Below are 20,616 nucleotides of genomic sequence, written 5' to 3'. Positions count from 1 at the left end.
TAAATCCAGAATTCAAAATCCTGCTCCTCACATACAAGGTCTTAAATAATCAGGCCCCATCTTATCTTAATGACCTTGTAGTACCATATCACCCTATTAGAGCACTTCGCTCTCGCTCTGCAGGCCTACTTGTTGTTCCTAGAGTATTTAAAAGTAGAATGGGAGGCAGAGCCTTCAGTTTTCAGGCCCCTCTTCTGTGGAACCAGCTTCCAGTTTGGATTCAGGAGACAGACACTATCTCTACTTTCAAGATTAGGCTTCAAACTTTCCTTTTTGCTAAAGCATATAGTTAGGGCTGGATCGGGTGATCCTTCCAGGTTTCTTCCTGTTAAAAGGGAGTTCTTCCTTCCCACTGTCGCCAAAGTGCTCGTTCATATGATTCTTGGGTGTTTCTCTGCATACATTATTGTAGGGTCTACTCTGCAGTATAAAGCACCTTGAGGTGACTGTTGTTGTGATTTTGTGCTGTATAAATAAAACTGAATTGACCTGAATTGAAATTGAGCTATGAATACAGTGTAGAGGAGTTTTTGACCATACTTCCTGGGAGATAGTTGATTGAATTGCTCTTGCTCCTCTTTGAGAAAGAGGGCACATTGTGAGCCTCGGCTGAACGAGAATATTCATTCTCTGACGTATCTGCAGACAAGCGCAGTGAAAATGAAAAGAAGAGGCACTCCAAGATCCTCTCCGGAGTTTCCTGAAATTCTTTGAACATAATGTTTAGTATCAAAGAGCTGTAAAGAAGACAAATCCTGAGTTTTTGTATCACCACCCAGGTCTCAAGTTCCTTGTATGGTTTTTATTTCTCTTATTGATCTTCTGACTACAGATCAATATCTGTAGTTACATTAAGCAATATAATGTGTGAGATCTTATTGAAAAAACTTGTAACCTTATGCAGAGAACCTGTTGTTATTGACCTCTTAATATCCCCTTTATGTCCTGCTCTTTGTGATGAGTGTAATTATTATGTTCCCCTATTTATCTTATTTAATCCTGTTTTTATCACTGTTGGCTGTCGTATTTTAACTGTGGTCAACACATCTCTTAGTTCACGTGCAGTTCTCACTTTCTTTAAACATGCTATTGTGCAACCACTCTTAAACATGCATTATATAAACATTATTTACAAAACAGAACTCAGAGCTCAGCATGATAACATTCACAGAGTCCTGAGAAACTTTGAAGGCAGGGGACGGAGAATGTTACACGAGGGGAACACACAGGAAGTGATGTAACGGGGAGCCAGTGAGTCCTGGGGGAGATGTCCATCAGAGTGTGCTGTGGGGTGAGCACAGTGAGGGAAGGATGCAAGGTGAAACTCACATACAACCTCATCTTATCTTTGTCTAACATTTTAATTTGTTTGATCTGAAACATTTAAGTGTGACAAAATCAGGAAGTGGGGCACTTTTTCACACCAGCACATGATGCCATCTCTGACCTCCACACAGCACATCCAGTGTTTTCAGGTCTGTATCTTGATATTACTTACTACACATAACAAAATGACTCATACTTTCTTAATCGCGCCACTTAAAATGTAGATTGTCCTGTGGAATACTGGACTTGTCCCAATGGAAAAGCTGTAAAGAAATCCCAGGCTGAGTTATTCCAGATGGACCATTCTGCGCAGATATTTTTGATAAGGGATGATGATGCCCTTCTGAAATATGCTGCTGAGCAGAGAGGCTCAAGTGACAGCATTGGTGCCATTCCTGGGTCTCGAATGGAGGAGATGAGGGTGTTGTCACAGTGGTGACTCTGCCACTTTTGATCCTGTGGATAAGAGCGGGTGAGTGGGAGCTGGCGCTGCATAGTTTGAGGTCTTGGAGTGCCTGTTTTTCCCCGTACTGGAACAGAAAACAAAAGGACCCCTGACCTCTTTCTATGTCTGTCTCTGCACTGCACTGTCTCACATTCTTAGTCTGACTCTCAGATTAGTTTTAATGTTCCTACTCCTCTGTGAAAACAAAACTGAATTGGTAGATGTGAGTCATCTAAAATGCCAAGTGCTGCTCAGCGCTCAGAAATACTGATTTAAATTGGCTGTGAAACTAGAAATAATTCAGTTGATTCAAACTGAACTCATATTTTGCTAAGTGAAATTCAAGGCTTTAATAGTGTATGTATTTCTGTCTTTAAATATTGCTCCTTACCTGATAGCATCTCCGTCTCAAACTGATCGTTAAACACACCACGAGTTAGATCATTTTTATTTCTAAGACCTTTGAGCATTTTTACCCTCTTTAAATATATTCTGATAATAGAAAGAAAAGAGAGAGAGAACCCACTCAGTAAAAACATGCTTAAAAACCCTGAAGAGAAGTGAAAGAAGACTTTGCCAGATGTCTAAAAATGTTGAGATTGGGATTGCACCTCTGCAAACACCTCATAAAACAATCGATTCAAACTCCGATCTGTCCTGCTGTGAGGCAGTGTTGCTAATCACTACACAACTGCACATATATGAACCCATAAATGTGCTTTTTTATATTGCCATCTGGAAAGCTATGTTCTCCTATGCTCAGAGTTGTGTCACTGTCTGATAACAACCATTTCGCAAATAAAAACAAAAGTTCAAGTGTTTGCAACATGTACGTGTCATAGATCGGCTGTAGGCTGCAGGGTGGACTGAAATGCAGGAGACATCAGAATCCTGTCAGGCAAAAATAAACAAAGTCTAAAAACACGAGGAAAGAGTCGGAAAACATGGCACAAGGACTTGAAAGGAATTAAAACTAAACATCAAGCACAAGAAACAAAGACTGCCACGAATGAAATGGGAAGTAACGTACCACAGAGATGAAAATGAACAAGGATGCAGGAATATACAAGAACTTAAGGAATTAAATATACATCCGACCGTTACCATGAACAGAATTAGATGAGAAACTAAAACCACAGAATATAAATATAAAGAAAACAACCAGGAAACTATGTTATAAGAAAAATACTTATCATATAAAGCAGACCCAAGTCTGCCAGGTCCAAAGTCAGGGATCTTAATCGTAGGTGTTATGTAGGTGTCCCCTTAAATGTAACTTTTAAACCAAATGAAACAAAATTTTAGCTTTGATGTTGACAGTGCACCATCACTTTTCCCTTGACTGGAAGTCTAATCAAGACAAAATTGCTCAGTAGGTAAGTGTGAATTCAAATTTAGCTGATTTCAGGTCTTTGAACAACATCACACCCATGGCTTCATTACCCATGAATGCTAATTTCAGCCCTAAACACATGCTAGGCTTTGAGGCAACAATTCTAACAACTACACCATCATGCTAGCCAACCACTGGTGCTTCAGGGGACATGATCATAGACTGGGAATTATGAAACTATAAAATAGTGATCAGTTTAGTCGTCTTTGGAGACCACTCTCTCCTTATTTGTCACATAATGAGACTTGGTCGCTGCCCTTCAGTGTCACATTTGAAAGCACAGAGTATCACAGTAGATAACGTAATATTTCACTGACAGGCAAACAGGTGTATTGAATTCAAACCACGATGTAATCCCAACAATAACCTGCAATCTATGGTTGAACTGCTTGCAGGGGCCGCTGTTATTTTCATGGTGCTGGGTGTCTGACCTGCATCTTAAAATTCAGGCCTTGTAGAGTTTTTGCTTCTTTGAGTTTTATATTGTAGGTCATTGTTTTGCTTTTTGTACTTTAGCTCGGGTTACTTTTGTAGTGTTTCAGTTTAGTATAGCCTCCCCAGTGTCCTTCTGTTTCTTGTGAAGTCCTCATATCTGTTTCCTGTTTGTTACTTCCTGCTTTATTTTGGTAGTCTTTTGTCTCCTGTGCTTTGTATTGATTATTCAGTTCCTTCTTGTCTTGCTACCCAGATTCTCTTCACCTGTACATTATTTTCCTCAGCTGTGTTCACTTCCTCTAATTTGTGGACTTTGACTTAGTCCAAATCGTAAAATAAAGGCATGTTAATAGTTTATTCTGTTGCCTCAAAAGCCTGCATTTGGGTCCTCCTCCTGCAAATCCTTTATGCCTATCACCACTGACCAAAATATACTTCCTAAATATACTTTGGACCAAACAATTTTGTGTGTGCACGCATATTTCCAGAGGTGAGAAGTAACAAAGTACAAATACTTAAGTAGAATTTTAGGCGTCTTTAATTTTCTGCCAGCTTATATTTTACTCCCAACTACTCAGTGATGGAGAAAGAGGAAGATGTAAGAAACAGGACAGGAAAGAAAGAATGGAGATTGGACTGATTTTTGTGTGTGGTGGATGGGTTAATGTAAACGGGCATCCCCCATGGATGGTAGGGACAAATGTCCATGTTAATGACACTATATCCTTGCTTTGGACATGTGTCCCAATCAACAAAGAGCAAGAATGGCCTCATATGTATTCTACCATTCTGAGAGATGATAGCATCTCCTCGTTTATCTCACAAATGCTCTCTGCTGTTATTCCAGCAGGCCCAGCTGACAGCTGCACAGTCAGTCTTCTCCTATAGAGTAACTTACTGCAAAAGCATGAGACTTCCCCACATTTATATTTATAGGGTGGAAATCTGTAACATTTGAAGGAGTAAAAGGCCAAAGGTCTTTCAGAGTTGTCACTTTTTCCTGGACCATTCACTGACAGGAGAAAATTCCTACACTCGATCACAGGATGAGCTCATTCTTGACACCTCACGATGCCCTTGTCTTCAAAGGGAAAGTGTTTCCCATGTGCAGACAATAATTGTCCACTGATGAGCCATTATGTTGACAGGTTTACTGACTGATGGCATTTTCAAGATGAAGTACTTCCTCAGCACAGACAGTTCAAAGCCCTGTCCTTTCTCCAATACAATATATAGATTTGACTTTCACACAGTTTGTAAGAACTCAGTGTTTAGATTTCACTATAAAAAGAGATGGAGATATACCTGCATTGTTTTCCATTCTTTAAGCTCAATGATGACGGACACTAATTCCATTAAATCAATTTTGTCACTTCAGGAAACTTTGCACAGTAAGACCAAGGCCCTCAGGAGCACACATGTAACAAAACACTAAAAGGAACCAAAACATGTCATGTTAATTACATTTAGGGACTTCCAGTAATGGCAGGTGAAACAACTGCTGGAGATGTAAGGTAGAGCAGAACAGAAGCTAAATATAGCCTAACTTTGTGGTAGTACCAGCTGAACATATGGGGGGGGGGGGGGGGGGGGGGGGGGGGGAGATGAGCAAGAGTTAGTTCTCCATCATCAGCCTGACAGTAACCAACTGTCAGGTGATATTTCTAATGAGAAAAGTCAGCTGCTGCTCTATGCTGCTGACTATGTTGCCATCAGTTTCACCGGCTCTGCAGACCCAAGTGGAAGATGATGCGGTGGACAGTGGGAATGAGCATGCCTGAGCAACATCTGGGGATGCCTATGTAGGATGCCCCCCTCAGTACCTGGCTACGCAAACCAGGGGTCTCACCTGTGGCACCTCCTTCATGTCTCTGGTCCTGGTCCAGCGGATCCAGCAGCATTGCCCAAGACTCCCTGCTCAGGAAAATGTCGGGCCTGGTTAATAATACCTGTGCATACTGGACCACAATGGGCAGTGCATTACCAACAATCCTGTTGTGTTTTACGTTGCACTGTTGTTATTTTCACAGTTTGGCAAGTGGAATAGGTCAGGCCCCCCAAAATTGCGTTATGGAGTTTGTTACAGACATGCAGTTACAGTTGGGATGTTCTGAATGTTTTATTTACATAACTGAAATCATCTTGTTTGTACAAAACAAATGTTGGGGTGCCAGCATAAATAAAGTGCAACTATGTACATTAGCTGTCTGTGAACATGACTCAATCCTTTTTCTGCTCCACTGGCTTCTCAAGGACACCTAGCAGCCTGTCCATCCTCTCGGCTCTCCGTTCCTCCATTTGACGTTGCTGTGCCATGTCCTCTTTTATTAGAGCAATGAGTTCATCCTTCCCATCCCTCCTCCTTTTTTGCCACTCGTGCCTCGTGCAAACTGCAATGTCAGGCAAAAAATTTCTTGTGGGACAGGGGCAGCACTGACTAAGGCCACACATTTACTTTTTCAGGCCCTAGGTTGGGGTCAGGGGGTTCTGACATGGCAGGTGTGATAACCTTTGCAAATATATGATGTGCTGCAGACACAGATATTTGGCGTGTACACAGCTACATTCCTGCCTGGTATATGTTGACATTTCTGTTTGTGGCCCAGGAAGGGTCATATTAGTACAATTGATTACACGTGTAGTGGTGATACTTCTATTCACACTGCCTTCTGTCTGGTAAATGATTCACGGATTTGTGGGACTGTGCATTTACGGTCACGTGGGTCCGACAGGTGTCACAAGATTCACCTTGACATTTACTGTTCAACTTCCACTGACTTTTACATCTTGGTATTTGTTTCGCTCCTTCACACATATCTTACATTTTAGGGTGTTGCTGTCCTCTGCCGCCGTTTCAACCTCCTCCGCCGCTGATGCCATCATTACGCACTGACCTGGCTGCGTCGCGCTATGCATTGTGGGATATATGGGACCACAAAGCGTGCACCGGACCACGCTTGAAATTTGGGGAAACCGACGGCACATTTGGAGTACGCATTTGGAGTACACTTCGAATTGGGACAGCCGACGTTGTGTCGCTGTGACGTAATAGGTCTCAAAATGCGTACTCCGGAGCGTGCGGTCGCTGAATTGGGACACAGCCTATCTCTCCACACCGTTACATATTCCATATGTACGGGTTACGAGCCCCCTTGTCCGTGGCTTGTGGATATTTCTTTAAGACACTCCGGCACACCCGGCTGTGCAGACATGACACCAGTGATTGTTTGACCTCCACTTGTGTTGTGTGTGTGTGTGTGTGTGTGTGTGTGTGTGTGTGTGTGTGTGTGTGTGTGTGTGTGTGTGTGTGTGTGTGTGAGTGCCTTGAGAGTGCTGTATGTATGTGCGTCCGTTAGGAGCGTGCTTCGGCATCCTCCGTGGGCACTGCCTCTCCCCCGGTATTCCCCTGGTAGCCCCGGTATTTCCGGTATGCCCTGGTATTCCTTAGCTTGGTTCCCCCTAGCTGGCCCTTTTCTTCCCCTTGGTTGGTCTCTCTTCCCCGGCTTATTGCCTTGAAAAATAGGCTTATGCGCCGGTCGGACCATGCTGTGCGGCTGCTGGCTAGCGAGTAGCTTGGTTACAGTGAGCAAACACAGCAGGGACACAGCTTCAGCGTTCAAGCATACGCTGTTGCCCGGGCACTGTGCAGCTCGGCTGCAAAGTATGTAAACACAGAGGGGCTTCAGCATTCCAAGTGTTCGCTGTTGCCCTGCTTAAAACTGTGGGGAATGAACAGTGGGGAATTAGGCTACGGTTCGTGCTGGCTAATTGTTAGCCGGCCTGCGAGTAGCATTCCAGCCAGTTAGCCTGTTTGGCGTGTCGCCGGCACTAGCGACACTGCTCGGTAGCAGAAGTATGGCAGCCCACACGTCCCAAACATGTCTGTGTATGGCACTTTTGCCTTTTGACGATAGGCATGAGCAGTGTTGCTGTGCCTGGGTGAAAAAGGGAAAATAACTAACTACATAAAAGCAGCCTAGAGCATGCTGTGCTGGCTAAAGAAACTGAGGCTTGCATGCACTGCTTTGTTGCCAGCACGAACTAGGCAGACCATGCTTGGTCTTCTGACATCATTAAATGGCCCGCCCCTCCCCCTTCTCCTGCCTCCAAAAATGAGAGAGCAGGCCACTATGGGGAACATGGCTGCCACTGCTGTGCCACCAGTTAGGCAGGCCATGGGTTGGGTCCCCTCCCTCCCACACCTGTTGCTGATTCACTGCTGGCCCCTCCCACAGCGTCCCTCCCATGGCTCCGCCTCTGTGAGGCCTGGGCTGGTGGAGGTTGACTATCAGGTGACGGATGTTGAAGAAGCTTCCATCCTCTCCTCCGGTGTTGCCCACCTGTCCCTGGGCTGCGCCCTGCTGGTCCCCAGGCACAGTGTCGGGCGAGATGGGTCCCTTCAGCTCTTGATTGGAGCATGCCGGGTGTGGGAATTAGCCCTTCCTGAGGTGCCATCTAGTAGAGTGGAACTCAAGGTTGATGCTGTCACGCTGCCTCAACGCCTCCTGTCTAAGGTGCCGCTGCTGCCTGGTTGGCCTGGTTGCAGGCAGTTGAGTGCCCTGCCTCCCAGCATTTATGGTCCCCTGCCCGCAGTTGGTTGCTGCCGTGCATGGTGGGAGTAGTTACCTTTGGCCCCTCCCCAGATAGCCCTCCCTCGGTCCCTTGTTTCCCCTTCGGGCCTTCCCTGGGCAGGGTGGCATGCCCTAACAAGGGCGTGAGGGTTACTTATGCCCTGCTGGTGGCCATTTTGTCGCTCCCTCTATGGGGTGGAGCTTGACACGACAGCTGCAGGCCGACTGGGCATGGAGAGCCTGCCCCAATCCTGTGCCTCTCAGGCTAAATGAGGATGATGGCTGCAGCGTTCCCTCCCATGGCCCTGCCTCTGCGAGGCCTGGGCTGGTGGAGGTTGATTATCGTGAGGTGGATGTTGAAGAAGCTTCCATCCCCTCTGGCTATCACTGGAGTGGGGCCCCAGACGAGTGAACCCATTTCTGGGTCGCCTGATTCCGGGCCCCTCCGACAGCATTCCCTCCCATGGCCCTGCCTCTGTGAGGCCTGGGCTGGTGGAGGTTGATTATCGTGAGGTGGATGTTGAAGAAGCTTCCATCCCCTCTGGCTATCACTGGAGTGGGGCCCCAGACGAGTGAACCCATTTCTGGGTCGCCTGATTCCGGGCCCCTCCGACAGCATTCCCTCCCATGGCCCTGCCTCTGTGAGGCCTGGGCTGGTGGAGGTTGATTATCGTGAGGTGGATGTTGAAGAAGCTTCCATCCCCTCTGGCTATCACTGGAGTGGGGCCCCAGACGAGTGAACCCATTTCTGGGTCGCCTGATTTCGGGCCCCTCCGACAGCATTCCCTCCCATGGCCCTGCCTCTGTGAGGCCTGGGCTGGTGGAGGTTGATTATCGTGAGGTGGATGTTGAAGAAGCTTCCATCCCCTCTGGCTATCACTGGAGTGGGGCCCCAGACGAGTGAACCCATTTCTGGGTCGCCTGATTTCGGGCCCCACCGACAGCATTCCCTCCCATGGCCCTGCCTCTGTGAGGCCTGGGCTGGTGGAGGTTGATTATCGTGAGGTGGATGTTGAAGAAGCTTCCATCCCCTCTGGCTATCACTGGAGTGGGGCCCCAGACGAGTGAACCCATTTCTGGGTCGCCTGATTCCGGGCCCCTCCGACAGCATTCCCTCCCATGGCCCTGCCTCTGTGAGGCCTGGGCTGGTGGAGGTTGATTATCGTGAGGTGGATGTTGAAGAAGCTTCCATCCCCTCTGGCTATCACTGGAGTGGGGCCCCAGACGAGTGAACCCATTTCTGGGTCGCCTGATTCCGGGCCCCTCCGACAGCATTCCCTCCCATGGCCCTGCCTCTGTGAGGCCTGGGCTGGTGGAGGTTGATTGTCAGGAGGTTGATATTTATGACGCTCACTTGGGCCCTCAGTGGTCTGAGCCACCAGCCCCTCCCGTGTCGTGGATGGTGCAGGTCAGCTGCTCTGCTCCTGGGACAGGCCCTGGGTCTCGTCCTACCTCGGCCATCCACTGAGTGGCCGAGCTGCTGCAAAAGGCTCTCTCTCCCTGGCACTGTGTCACTGCCTAGTGCCAGGTGGGTATCTGTTGTGTCTTGACATCTCCAGCCTTCCCGTATGGAGCGTCATCCTTTTTTTTTTTTTTTTGTATGGAGCGTCATCCGCATATAGCGGCTTTCTGTCACAGCGATAGCCAGCTGCTGTGCTCGAGTGGCTTGGTAGGCTGTGTTCCCCTGGCGGTTCACCCGCGTTCGCCGGGTTACACGCCAGTCTCACCTCGCTGGGGGTGAAGGAGGCAGGACAAAAGACACGCTGTCCAGGAATAAATAACTGAATGAAAAGAGGTAAGAAGAAACACCTCAAGTGCATCATGGGAATCCCCTGGCAGCTGATCCAGCCCTAACTATATGCTTCAGAATCAGAATACTTTATTGATCCCTGGGGGAAATTATTTTTTGTTACAGTGCTCCATTTTAAACCAACATTAAGACAAGACAGACAATACACTAACTAAGAATAGTACAATATATACATATATATACATACATACATACATAAGTCACTTATAAATAAATATTTGGAAAAGAAACATGTGTAGTTGTAGCAGCAAACAGTGTGTTAAGTGGATGCGTTGTACAGGGAGATGGCCACAGGCAGGAATGATTTCCTGTGCCGTTCAGTGGTGCTTTTCGGTAATCTCAGTCTCTCACTGAACGAGCTCCTGTGACCAACATGTCATGGAGTGGGTGGGAGGTGTTATCCAACATTGTCTTTATCTTGGACAGCATCCGCCTAAAAATAATTTCCCCCAGGGATCAATAAAGTATTCTGATTCTGATTCTGATTCTGATTCTGATGCTTTAGCAAAAAGGAAAGTTTGAGCCTAATCTTGAAAGTAGAGATAGTGTCTGTCTCCTGAATCCAAACTGGAAGCTGGTTCCACAGAAGAGGGGCCTGAAAACTGAAGGCTCTGCCTCCCATTCTATGTGTGTGTGGAGCAGGATTTTGAATTCTGGATTTAACAGGAAGCCAAAACAGGAGAAATCTGCTCTCTCTTTCTAGTCCCTGTCAGGACTCTTGCTGCAGCATTTTGGATTAGCTGAAGGCTTTTCAGGGAGTTTTTAGGACTTCCTGATAATAATGAATTACAGTCGTCCAGCCTGGAAGTAATAAATGCATGAACTAGTTTTTCAGCGTCACTCTGAGACAGGATATTTCTGATTTCAGAGATGTTGCCTAAATGCAAGTAAGCTCCCCTATATATTTTTTTAATATATGAGTTGTGTCATAGCCCTGGACCTCCCAGTGGATTTTTCCTAGAGCCACAAGGTGAAGGACATATGGTGGCTAAAAATGACTACACTTTCACACAGTGTTACTGGAGGCCAAAGTAATGCCATCCAGTGTAAGGGTCTGGTTAGATATTGTGTTTTGAAATTTTTTAGGTTCAAGGTTTACAATGACCTCAGTTTTATCTGAACTTAGAATCAAGATATTAAAGCTCACCCAGGCCTTGATATCTTTAAGACATGCCCATAGCTTAAATAATATGTGTGCATCTGTGAAAATGTATGCTGTGACTTCTAATAATATTGCCCAAGGGAAGCATGTGAGCTCCTCCACAACTAACTCCTCTGGGTTAAGAGATTCCCCATTTCCACCTGGTGTAACACATGGTGCTCCGTGGTGTACTGACGTATGGAAAGTGAAAAAGAGGTGAATGAAGTTTATTAGATATGAGTCAACACATGAAGCACAATTCCTTTAATAGCTATGGTATGTTGTACTATCTGTAGTAAAATATTGTGGTCAGTGGCATCAATGCTGCAGTGCAGTCTACAGAGGTCCATGGTCAGAGACCATAAAGAGGATATTAGTAATTTTCACCAGTGCTGTTTCTATACTGTGACCAATTCTGAAACTTCAAGATTTTGTATATAAAAGGAAAGCTGAAGGTTGGTTTATAATAACAGCAGGGCCAAATAAAGGCCTTTTTAAGTAATGGGTTAAATTATAACATCTCAAAAGACTAAGCTACATAGCCCCTAAAAAAGACAGATTAATCACATTAAAAATGTATTTGTAATTTGTAAAATTGTATTTTGAAATGGATTTATCTGATAGGATACATCACTGAAGATGCATACCAGTGCATCTAGGAGATGTGTCTTTATAGTTAAACTCTGGCTGAGCCAGTGACGCTTAGGAAGAGTCTAGGTGACAACCAAGAAAGTTTGGTGACTACTGGAGAGACAGATGACAGCTCCGAAAGACGGCTCCAGGGGTAGGGTGGGCTAGCATCCCGGTCTGCAGTTTTCGTGAGAAAGCACCCCAAAAAGCTATGGAAAGCCCTAAAGAAAGATACCCCCAGGAGATCCCGAGAGGGGGGGAGGATGAGGTCTCCAATCGGACGGACTCAAGGTTAACGACCAACGCAATGGAAAGGACTACGAGTAAGACATGTATCTGCGGCAAGCTGTGTAAGAACCAGCTTGGCCTAAAGGTCCATTAGGCTAGAATGAAATGTTTGGAGCGGGAGAGTGAGGTGCAACGCACAGGTCCTGAACCTGGTGAGACGCAGGAGGAGCCCGGCCAGGAGGCACCCCACAGAGCCCAGTCCCTCCATGCACTGGACTCTTCCAATCCAAGCAGTGTAGTTCCACAACAGCAGATTAAGTGGCCCCCAGCCAGCAGCCGGAGCGAGTGGCAGAAGTTTGATGAGGATGTCTCCAACATCATACAAGCTGTGGCCAAAAGAGATGCCGACAGCAGGCTTAAAACAATGACCACCATCATAGTCAGCTACGCCTCAGAAAGGTTCGGCCTAATCGAGAAGTGTAACAACAAGACCCCTTACACCATGAACCGCAGTGCCATGAAGATTCATCAACTGCGCCAGGAGCTCAGGAGCCTTAAGAAGCAGTTCAAGAATGCTGATGTGGAGGAGAAGCAAGCTTTAGAGGAACTGCATAACATCTTGCGGAAGAAGTTGATTACCCTCCGTAGAGCAGAATGGCACAGGAGGCGAGGAAGAGAGAGAGCCAGGAAACGTGCAGCTTTTATTGCTGATCCCTTTCGCTTTTCCAAACAATTGCTTGGGGTTAAGCGAAGCGGGCAGTTGGAGTGCTCAGCAGAGGAGGTGAATAACTTCCTTCATGAGACCATGAGTGACCCACTGAGGGAACAAGACTTGGGACCAAACGAAGCTCTCATCAACCCTGCCCCACCATCAGTAGAGTTCAAGTTGACGGAGCCAAGTTTGAAGGAGGTGTGTGAGGTCATCAAAGCAGCCCGCTCAGCATCCTCCCCAGGTCCCAGTGGCGTACCCTACCTTGTTTATAAGTGCTGCCCAGAGCTGCTTCACCACCTGTGGAAGATCTTAAAGGTGATATGGCGGAGAGGGAGAGTTGCTGATCAGTGGAGGTGCGCAGAGGGAGTCTGGATTCCCAAAGAGGAGGATTCGAAAAACATAAACCAGTTTCAGAGCATCTCGCTATTGAGCGTGGAGGGGAAGGTGTTTTTTAGCGTTGTCTCCCGGAGATTGACCGAGTTTCTCCTTAGAAACAATTACATTGATCCATCAGTTCAGAAGGGGGGGATCCCAGGAGTTCCTGGTTGCCTAGACTCATTAAGTCTGGCTCATTAAGGTGGATAAGTCCGGCCTGCCTGGAAGATTTAAAGCCTGGATCTACCAGCATTCCATCCTGCCCCGAATCCTGTGGCCCTCGCTTGTCTATACAGTTCCAATAACTACTGTGGAATCCCTTGAAAGAAAGATCAGTGGCTTTCTTCGTAAGTGGCTGGGACTTTCCCGCAGTCTCACCAGCGCTGCCTTGTATGGGGCAAGCAACAGCGTGCAGTTACCCTTCAGTGGTCTCACAGAAGAGTTCAAGGTGGCTCGCACACGAGAAGCCCTACAGTACAGAGATTCTAAAGACTGCAAGGTGGCATCAGCAGGTATTGAGGTAAGGACAGGAAGAAAGTGGAAGGCTGAGAAGGCAGTTGAGGTGGCGGAGTCACGCCTAAGGCAGAAAACACTGGTGAGGGTCTTAGCAACAGGGGGAGCAGGCTTGGGGTACGTCTCAAAGGCCCACGTCAGCAGGGCACAGGGAAAGGAGACACACCAGCGACTCTAGGAAGAGGTCCGATCAGGTGTGGAGGAGGAGTGAGTAAGTAGAGCTGTAGGCCTTAAGCGGCAGGGAGCATGGACAAGGTGGGAGAGCACCTTGCAGCGCAAGGTCACCTGGGCAAACATCATGCAGGCAGACTTCCACCGGATCCGATTCCTAGTGCAGGCAGTATACGACACTCTGCCAAGCCCAGCAAACCTCCATCTGTGGGGAAAGAGCGAGACACCTGTCTGTCCCCTGTGCTCTAGAAGAGGCAACCTAGAACACCTCCTTAGCAGCTGCCCAAGGGCCCTGGCCGATGGTCGGCATCGTTGGCGGCACGACCAGGTGCTCAGAGTAGTTGCTGAAAAGATTGCCTCAGCAATCAGCACCAGCAAGCATCATCATGCTCCGAGGAAGGCAATCTCTTTTATTAAAGCTGGAGAGAAACCCCAGGTGCGCCCACATTTGACAACTGGCCTCCTCAACACAGCCTCTGATTGGCAGCTACAGGCTGACCTGTGTAAACAACTAACTCAGAACATTGCAAAAACATCACTCTGGCCAGACATGATAATTATTTCTGAGGCATCAAAACAGCTGATCATGCTGGAACTCACAGTGCCCTGGGAAGAGCGGATTGAGGAGGCCAATGAAAGGAAATGAGGAAAGTACCAGGAACTAGTGCAGGAGTGCAGGGGAAGGGGCTGGAAGACTTTCTATGAGCCCATAGAAGTGGGTTGTAGGGGCTTTGCAGGACGATCACTCTGCAAAGTCCTAGGCCGGCTGGGCGTGGCTGGGGCAGCCAAGAAGAGGGCCATCCAGGCTGTGAGTGAAGCGGCAGAGAAAGCCACAAGGTGGTTGTGGATCAAGAGGGCTGATCCGTGGGTAGCTACTGGTACGCAAGTCGGGGCCTGATCACCCCCGGCTGGGTCGCCTGGGCAAGGGTGTATGATGTTGTGAGACCCGAAACACCTGATGACCCTAGGATACATCACTGAGATGTGAGATGTGTCTTTATAGTATAGATCTGAAAATGGTTTTTGAAGTGAGGTTACTATTGAGAGCTTTATCCTGTTTTTTGTGAAATCCATGCACCATTTGAAGCATTTATTAATGGAGTAATAATTACATCAAAATATTGATTTATAATTAGTGATTTTAAATACATTATTAAGTAATACATTACTTAAGTAATGTAAATGAAAGAATTAAAAAATTTATTTTAAATAAATTCACTAATGCATATTTTATTGCACAATTCATTATTGAAGCATGAAATTCTTTATTTTGGTGTGTGTTACCCTTCTGGTCAGGCTTTCAGATGAATATAAATTTTATCGAGGTTTCTGATCAAAGTGCTGGAGGTAAAAGCTGCTGCCCTCCTCAGCCTGTGCTGTGAGAATTCTGCAGGCTAGCAGGACTTGTGGGTGTTGATTTGTGGGCCCTGATAATGACACCCTGTGAGCCACTGCACCAGCTCCTGGTTGATGGAGCAGCACACCAGGCAGACCAACCTGAACACTGGACAGACTACAAGAAAGACCAGTAGTGGCTCACGCTGATATTGGAATACAAGGCAAATAGTGCACTCATGGCATTCATCAAGCACTCAATGGGACTGTGAAGACAACACTGGAGGCCAACTCAAGAATGGATAGAGATATCGATTCAGGAGAGGACATGGATTGATTCTTACAGAGTGCTTTTTCACTCAAAGTGCTTTACACAACATGCCACATTCACCCATTTACACCAGCACTGTTTGAATACCATCAGAAACCTCCTGTACATGGATGATATTAAGCTGTAAGCCAGGACTGAGCGACATTTCGACTGACTGATCCATCATGTCACCATCTGTATCGAGGATCCGGGAGGGCATTTGAATTGGATAAGTGTCACCAAATGGTTGCAAAGAGAGGGAAGGCAACACAGCTGGACTGATTTTTTATGTTTGTTTGTTTTCTTTAATGGTATAAACAATGAAAGGTGGTGGATTTGCCAATTGGTCATGATGGGCTCTGGGCAGGACCAATTACAATACATCATTACTGAGGTGAAGAGGAAGCGATTGGTCCTGTACTTCAGCTAGAATGAAACCAAGACACAAAGCTGGATTTATTCTGTCTTTGCTGCGCTGCTGCCTCTTCTTCTCCTCCCCTCCCTCTCCTGTTCATACATCATGAAACTGATTAATGATCAGCTGATCGGCTTTTCTCTCTCATTTGTTTATTGCCCACTTTGCGTCAGAAAGAGGAAACCAGCGGATAAACCACAGCAGCACGTTTAAGCTTAATAAGCTGTTGTTAGAATTGATTTAATATCACTGTCTAGTATCAGCTGATGTTTGCTGGAGCCACAGCCCTAAAGTTGCTGGTCATGATGTCGGTTTGGATATGTGGTGAGAGGGAAACATGAAAATGAACCCAGGAGATGTCCTTAAGTGGCCATCTGGTGTGAACTGTATAGAAATCATACATAAATACCAACAAGACTGTACATCACTGTCACAACAGCGTTTGTTTTCATTCAAAGGCTTTATGGTTTTTCCTGTAAACCTGGTGGGCCGGTCTCTAGGGCCAGCCCAGCCCTGGAACGTGATCTGGATTTAAGGGGTAGAAAAATTACTCTATTAAACTTTATTCAGTTGTATTTCTATACTTTCAAATCACAACATCAGCTGCCTCAAGATGTTTTCTATCATAAGGTAGTGTAAGGAAGAGGCCTCCCTTACTACTATTTATTTATAATCTGTTCAGCACCTTAGAAGCACCTTTCACTTTATTAGAAGCACCTTATCTAGCACTTTATTTAGCATCGCACTTTAAGCATAGATTTGTACAGGAAGAACAGTTGCACACAAGGAGTTTAATTATTTATTGAATATTTATTGGGTATTTTAAAATCAGTTGGTAGCCTTGTTTCAGGTCCTGCACAGCTGCTGCTTATCAAGGATTGTGGTGGTTGTCTTTAAAAAGGCAAAGGTTGTGATTGAGAGTAAATAAGGTTTACCAGTAAGGAGAACTAATGCATGTGTGTGTGTAGAAGTCTAGAATTAAAGGGGGGGCAAAGAAATGATTGTAAGATGTGATTACTCACCTTTCTTTCCTGGTGTTTGGGCAAATTCTTCCCCGGGGGTCCAGACACCATGGGTTAAGAGAGTGTGGGGAATCTCTGGTGCTTGGGTTTTGGGGGTTTTATAATAATGGGTGTGGTGTCTGATTAAAGTGTAAAATATTTAATAATATGGAAATATGAAATGTATGTATATCTTTATTCAAATTGTGTTGTATACTGTGGTGGAAGGTTGGGATTTAAGAATTTACCTGTGAGTGGAACAATGTCTGTGACAGCTGAAGGTATTTAAGGCTGCCAGTTGTCATTAGAGAGGGTGTTTTGTTTGGGAGGAGAGCTTCATGTTTGTTCCACTAACACTTGTCTTGGTCTGCCTTGCAGTAACCCTACGATATGAAGGATAACTAAGATCCCAAAGGGGTATGTTCCCCTGACACATAGAGGAAGTGGCAGTGATGAATGAATCCATCATTGACTAGAAAAGGTTAGAACAAAGGCTCTAATAATGGCAGCACATGAACAGGCACCAGATCTATGGAGGCATAGGCAAACCACATCCCACAGGACGCAGGTTGCAGACTGTACAAAGGTACGCTATAGACTATCTGACACATAGCAGCAGGATGTGAGATGCAAACTGAGGCAGGGGACACTGAGAGGCACAGCCAAGCGGCTGGGATAGTGTACAAGAAGATCTGTGCTGTATGTGGACAACAAGTCCCAGCGGGAGACGCCACCAAGAGTGACTGAGAACAAAAGGGCTCAGGTGTATGGGACTTTCTGTGTCAATCCCCCGAAACCCAGGTACAGTGCTTCCGAGGTGGAGCTGCAGATAGGCAAAGGAAATAAGACGTGACTTTGTCTTTTCTCTTCATGTCACAGAGTGAAAACAAACCCTGATTAAAGATGAAGAGAAGAGATTTTACAGTTTGGATATAGAATTGAAAAAATGATTTACTTTGCAATGAGGAAAAAATCCATCATTTATTAAACTAACACACTTTTTCTCATTTTAATCCATGGCCACATTCAGCCCACTGATCTCCAAAACAGAAAACACAGTCACCTGCTGCATAATAACCTGAGAACAAAAAGCAAAATGCCCAAATGTTTGGGAAATGTTAAAAATGGATAGCAATGAATAATAATAAATAAAACAATGTTATCGAGTTTTACTCGGCCAAAGAAGAGTGCAACTGCTTATTCTAAATGGTAAATGGTAAATGGCCTGCATTTGTATAGCGCTTTTCTAGTCCCTAAGGACCCCAAAGCGCTTCACACTACATTCAGTCATTCACCCATTCACACACACATTCACACACTGGCGATGGCAAGCTACATTGTAGCCACAGCTGCCCTGGGGCGCACTGACAGAGGGGAGGCTGCCGGACACTGGCGCCACCGGGCCCTCTGACCACCACCAGTAGGCAAACATGGGGTTGGTATCTTGCCCAAGGATATTTGGCATGCAGCCAGGAGGCAGCCTGGGATCGAACCACCGACCTTCTGATTTGTGGCTGACCTGCTCTGCCACCTGAGCTACAGCCACCCAAAATTAGTGGAAAACTTATTTTGTATCTGCTTTTTTCTCTTTTAACCTTTTATAGCTATCAGCTGTGTCCTCATCATCCATTTAATGTTGATAGTACGCCTCCTAGTGGTGTCAGGAATAATTTCAGAATGGAGATTTTAAAGATGTGATTCAGGCCCTTATCTCATTAAATAATGACTTGCTTGTTTTGTTTTTTATGATTTTGTTTCTCTTACATGCCCTTGTATGAACAAATGTACATGGATGCTGTTGGTCCAATAAGTCAGAGACAACACACAGCCAGCATGTTTGTGTCCTAATGCTGGAGGTCACCTGGGCTGTAGAGAGGCTGAGCACCCTGATAACTGTAAGGAAAGCAACACAAATAGATTTATTTGGAATATAGTGAAGGTACTTTTTCCATAAACAACATGCAACATCAGAAGTACTAAAGTAAGTAATGACTATCCTAATATTAATATCCTAACACTATTTGTATGAAATCTAGAGCAGTCATGCACTTCTGAGTTGGTGAAACACCAACGTGTTACTATGGAGTAGGAAAGGGAAACTGGGATGTGTAAACAGAAATCCTGACAGAGCCCCACTGACTCTGTGTCCAACTGCAGCAAGTGCTCTGTCAAATGAACTCACTAGAGGGCAGCATGGGACTGTCTCTACTGCCACCTAGTGGTGACTGGAGCTGGAGGACAGGATGGGGATGGGGTGGTTGATTAGTTTTCATGATTTAATTTCATTGGTGACTTTTTTGTTACAGTACACTTTCAGTTAAAGAAGAAATGCTCGGGGAAAAGATTTAGAACAAATCAATTTCAATTAAAGGTGCATTTGTTATTTTTATAATTATCTGAGTTATTACATCTCAGATTGTGAGCACATGCATATTTCAAACATTTACTGCATAATTAGATTTATTTCTCATAAAAATGTCAGTGTATTATTATATTCCATTGCTATTTATACAACAGTAAATTAAACATGATAGGTAAATTAAAATATTCACATTCTTTGCTGCAAAGTCTTATTCGGTCTCTGTGTATATCTCATTTTATTCCACAATTTCTTCTTTTGTGGATGTTGGGAGAAAACTCTGTAAAAAACCCAGGAGAAATAAAGACACAATGAGACAAAGTTACTTTCTTTGCTAAATGTGTACACGGGTGAGCTGCTGAGAACAACTCACACCATGAACAGAGGCTTGGCACTTTTTATAGGAGAGACAGTGAGAACAGGATAAGAAAATAATAAACAGATAAAATAAACAACTCCATATGTGGTGCTAGTCTCGTCAGCAGAGAGCTGGGAGAGAGCTGTGAGAGATAAAACAATATGTCCCAAAACAATATGTCTTTGCTGGGAAAGTCTAAAAGGATAATTCTAAACTAATCTAACCATAGACAAAGGGCATCTTTGTACATTTAAAAGAAGGTAAAGAAACATATAATCATTTTTCCTGTAACAGTGGAACAGGAAATGTTGAGAATCCAATCCAGCCTGTGTTTCCAAGCCATGCTTAACCAACCACAATCACCATTTCACTTTAGCTTAAGATAATTCATTTAAACATAATGTGCAGTCTGAGTTTCAACCTCATGGATGTAGTAGGTTTATACAGTTACTGCACAATGACACAATGACAGTGGGGTGCAGCGAAAAAGGCAAAGTCAGTCCACATAAACAAACGTCCTTACTGCATCTTTGTCCTGAGGTTGGGTGCAAAAGCAGGAAATGCTTAAAGCTTTGTTGTTTAAAAAACCCAACAGAATAATCAAAATTATTAATAAGCATTCTACTAATGTTCACTGGAAAGCACCAAACAGTTGCTTTCTTTACAGGAAAACTCAACCTGATCTTGGTCTAAACATGTACCGAAAACTTTTAGTGAGAGTACAACCAAAGAAACATGTAGAAGAATATACAGAGAAAACTGTTTTGTGTCATTCCTCCCGCCATGTGGTTAAAATGGAAAGCCTTTCATAAATATGCTCATAGTTGTAGATGTAACATTTTCTGCTATTATATTCTGATTACTACAGGGAGTGCAGAATTATTAGGCAAGTTGTATTTTTGAGGAATAATTTTATTATTGAACAACAACCATGTTCTCAATGAACCCAAAAAACTCATTAATATCAAAGCTGAATGTTTTTGGAAGTAGTTTTAGTTTGTTTTTAGTTTTAGCTATTTTAGGGGGATATCTGTGTGTGCAGGTGACTATTACTGTGCATAATTATTAGGCAACCTAACAAAAAACAA

General features: G+C 45.0%; 1 pseudogene across 1 annotated transcript; it reads left to right on the top strand.

Annotated features, from left to right (window-relative positions):
* Positions 1-11,962: 11,962 nt before the first annotated feature.
* LOC113035431 (uncharacterized) lies at positions 11,963-14,648 on the top strand (annotated as a pseudogene). Its single transcript, XR_013900961.1, has 2 exons — positions 11,963-13,240; positions 13,272-14,648. The product of XR_013900961.1 is annotated as an uncharacterized LOC113035431 (transcript).
* Positions 14,649-20,616: the final 5,968 nt, after the last annotated feature.

Source organism: Astatotilapia calliptera, chromosome 13 (assembly GCF_964374335.1).
Source record: "Astatotilapia calliptera chromosome 13, fAstCal68.1, whole genome shotgun sequence".
Taxonomy (NCBI): Eukaryota; Metazoa; Chordata; class Actinopteri; order Cichliformes; family Cichlidae; genus Astatotilapia; species Astatotilapia calliptera.
This window is presented reverse-complemented; position numbering and strand designations above follow the sequence as displayed.